General features: G+C 40.2%; 1 pseudogene; it reads right to left on the reverse strand.

Moving 5' to 3' along the window:
* Positions 1–1,318: 1,318 nt before the first annotated feature.
* Positions 1,319–3,344, reverse strand: LOC122753982 (annotated as a pseudogene).
* Between the last annotated feature and the right edge of the window lie 760 nt (positions 3,345–4,104).

Here is a 4,104-nt window from a genome sequence, read left to right on the forward strand (position 1 = left end):
ACTTTGTTGGTCATACAAAGAAATGGTGATGATTTATGTAGGTTTATTTTATATCCTGCAACTTTAGTAAAGTTGTTGATTGTTTCAAGTAGTTTTTTAGTTGATCTTTAGGATTCTCTAAGTATAATATTATACCATCTACAAAGAGTGATAGTTTTGTTTCTTCGTTGCCTATTCTAATTCCTTCAATTTCTTTTTCTTTTCTTATTGCTATAGCTGATGTTGAATAATAGTGGTAATAATGGGCATCCTTGCTTCACGCCTGATTCTTATTGGGAAGGCTTTTACCTTAATCTCATTACAGGTAAAGCTTGCTCATGGTTTTTTGTTTTTTGTTTCTTGTTTTGGGTTTTTTTTTGTTTGTTTGTTTTTTGGTGAGTCAATTGGGGTTAAGTGACTTGCCCAGGGTCACACAGCTAGTAAGTGTCAAGTGTCTGAGGTCAGATTTGAACTCAGGTCCTCCTGACTCCAGAGCCGGTGCTCTATCCACTGCGCCACCTAGCTGCCCCCATTGCTGATGGTTTTAGATAGATACCACTTAACATTTTAAGGAAAGTTCCGTTGATTGCTATGCTCTAGTGTTTTTACTAGGAATGGGTGCTGTATTTTGTCAAAGGTTTTTCAGCATCTATTGAGATGATCATTTCCGTTTATTTTGTTATTTATATGATCAATTATGCTGGTAGTATTGTTAGTATTGAACCAGCCCTGCATTCCTGGTATAAATCTCACCTGGTCATAGCGTATATGATCCTTGTGATGTATTGCTGTCATCTCTTTGCTAATATTTTATTTAGAATTTTTGTGTCAATATTCATTAGAGAAATTGGTCTACATTTTTCTTTCTGTTTTAGTGTCCTATAGATTCTATTTGACTCAATATGTGCGTGTTATACATACATATATATCCTGTCATCTATTTTTGTTCTTCTGGAATTTCATTAATTTGGGGATTGCTGCACCCTGCACTGTCCTCCAGGTCTGTCACTTGGGGAGGAAGGGGTAGGGGTTAGGGTTATGACAGTGATGAGATGAATGGGCTCTATTTCCAGTTTCTCTGCAATGTCTGCAGTTCTGTTTTGTGCACTAATAATTATGCTGTTGGACATACCTGAGCTTTTTATTTTTATAAAGAAATGTTATATCATTTATTTATGGTGTCCTAAATGATAACTCAGCAGTACTTTAAAGGTCTAGCAAGGCAAAGATACAAGGTTCACCACTGACTAAAAAAATACTGCACAGAATTTTCCTGAGTCACAATAATTGTAAAGTAGGAATTTATAGAAATAACAAAAATGCAACAACATGGAAAAAGTCAAAATTCCCTCTCCTTCATGTCTTGGTCCGGACCTTGCTCTGCAGCATCCTTTTTTGCTGCTGTCTCTTCCAAAGTTTGGTCATTGCCAGCAGTTTGAGGCTTAGCTTGTTTGCAGCATCTTCTGGGTCCTCTTCCCAGCCAGCATCAGGCCGGTCTTCTGGCTGGAGTTTTCTTCTCTTTTCAGCTTTCCCTGACATGAGTTGATCCACTCTCTCCTTATGAGATCCTGTTCTAAATTTATCTTCAAAGTTTCACTGGGATTTTAGTAACACAAGTCTTCTTTTTCTTCACAGTTTCTCCTAGTTTTATTGGCTTCAAAAATTTGCATCAAGTTAAACTTTCATTTCCTGCGGACAGCTCAAATTGGACAAAATTGATCCATACCTTGACATGATGTGTTTGCTGCAGCAATCTCCAGTAAAGACTTCTTCTTTTCTTCAGATTCTTTTTGTCCAATTTCAGAATCAATGTAGGATTTCCAAAGCACCTCTGGCATGTCTAAGCATGGATGGCCAAGAGCCAACTCATATAGTGCCCCGGTTCTCTCAGCATCTCTAAGAATTGTCTCTAACTTAGCAAATTTGATCCATGATGTGCAATTTTCTGGTGCAAATTCCAGGAACTTTTCATAAAGTTTTTGGCATGGGTCAAATTGTCAAAGCTGCCACTCTAAATCAATGTAGATTTCAAACAATTTGATTTGGGAACAGTTGCCAATAGACGTTCCCAAAGATCTGGCAAATGGTAGATTTTTCTCTTATTTCAAACTGGGCACATGGTAGCCACAGTTTGGCAAATGTCAACATTTTGTGAGGAATAAGTTTCAAGCAAGCTTTACACACCTGTCTGGTGCCTCCTGGATTCTCTGCCTCCAAGTCTTCATAAAGGATATAGCTGATCCAAAGGTAGATAGATGTGCTACTTCTAGTGCCTCTTTTCTTGGATCGGTGACACCTCGGCAATGCCCCTTTCCTACACCTTTCACACAGTGTTTAGTTCTGTATCAATTTCCACCAATCACAAATAATCAAACCAGGCACCATAATTGGGTGGATTAGCCTTCATCTCCTCTTCATACTGGAGTCTCCTTTTGCTCACCATGGTGTCTTCAATGCCCTGCCTATCCCCAAATTTCTTTTTAAGATTGTGTACTTTTTTTTTTAAGTGAGGCAATTGGGGTTAAGTGACTTGCCCAGGGTCACACAGCTAGTAAGTGTTAAGTGTCTGAGACCGGATTTGAACTCAGGTCCTCCTGACTCCAGGGCCAGTGCTCTATCCACTGCGCCACCTAGCTGCCCCTAAGATTGTGTACTTTTGAAAGTTCTTGGCTTTCCTGCTTTGAAATCCTGCCCAGGGCACATTTGTAGATCACTTGCACCCTTTCACAGTCTTTCTGACTTTTTTCCAAGTTTGCAAAGGCCACATGGAGATGTTCTTCCACATGTGGCTCATCTCCAAAGAATTCCACAGCTTTCACATACTTTCCTTGTATGAGCAAAATAGCTGTGCTTTTCTTCAGAGTGAAACTACTTGATCTAGTTCTTAACATTAGGTTGCACAAGGGTAAATCTTTTGTAATTGCAATGTGCCCAATCCATTTCTTTGCATCCCAGTTCAAAGTTGACACAGGAATGCCAGGCTTGCTTCTTGGACTGCCGTTCCATCCAGCCTTCAAATATTTGTCTGCCTCCAGCAATATTTCCCAACATCTCCTCCAAATAAGTGGATTTTGTACCAAAACCGGTTGACCCAAGGAAGAGTCATGATGACTGATCCCAGATATTTCAGGATTGATTTTCTTGGTAATTCTTCATTTCCATTTCTGCATATTTTAGCCAGAGAGTGATATTTTGATAGTCGACATTTAAGGCACACTCCTATATGGAAGGGGCCATCTGAATTTCTTTAGCCTCTCTTCCCATTGTGCATATTTTATCAAGCTACTGATCACAGTTCTGTTCTTCCTTCTGTTGTCCTCAAAAGTCTTTCTTTTACTTAGTTTTTAATCATTTAATTCTTCATCATCAGTGGTGGGAGAAGCTCAATCTCTCCCTTCAAAATTGGTCTGATGTCATCTCTCCTTGAGCAGGGGCTTTAACCTTGGCCACTCTGGTGGCCAGCATGTTCCAATGGAGGGGCCAGTGACCCCTTCAGAGCCAGCTCCAATCCCCAAACTCTGTCCCTGAAGCTCCTGGAACTGTCGTCACCAGGACGTGAACATTCACCCTTCACTACCGTGTACATATATGTGCATATATATGTACATACATGCATGCATATACCATGCATGGTTTTCTGTATACTGGGGGTTTTCTTTATTATTTCCTTTTCTTATTGTTTGTTTGCTTTCTTCTCTTAATTATTTAATTTCATTGTAGAATTCTTTACCTTCAAATTTTTCTTTCATTTTCATCACAGGTTGAACCAGTCTATAAGTATAGCATGGCTATATAACATCTATATATCATATAGATAAGATCCAGAGTACTCCACCCCACAGCTCCAAGGGAGACCACAGTTCCCATCGGTCTTGACTGGGTGAGTGCTGCTTCCAGAAGGCCAGAGGGCTACACAGATAACTACCACCTCGCAGATATTTGTAGAACAAGAGTGTGAAACTCCTGGGAAGGTTTAGAATAAGAGCTACTTTCCCTTGTGGCTCCAGGGGGAGATATTCCCACCCCAGGCTGGGAGGGTAATGGCTGAATCTTAGCCAGCCTCTCAGAACTTGTGAGGCTGATTCCCAGAAGACAGGCACCCACACATGAGGTCTTTCTGACTTG

The sequence above is a fragment of the Dromiciops gliroides genome, chromosome 1 (genome assembly GCF_019393635.1).
Source record: "Dromiciops gliroides isolate mDroGli1 chromosome 1, mDroGli1.pri, whole genome shotgun sequence".
NCBI lineage: Eukaryota > Metazoa > Chordata > Mammalia > Microbiotheria > Microbiotheriidae > Dromiciops > Dromiciops gliroides.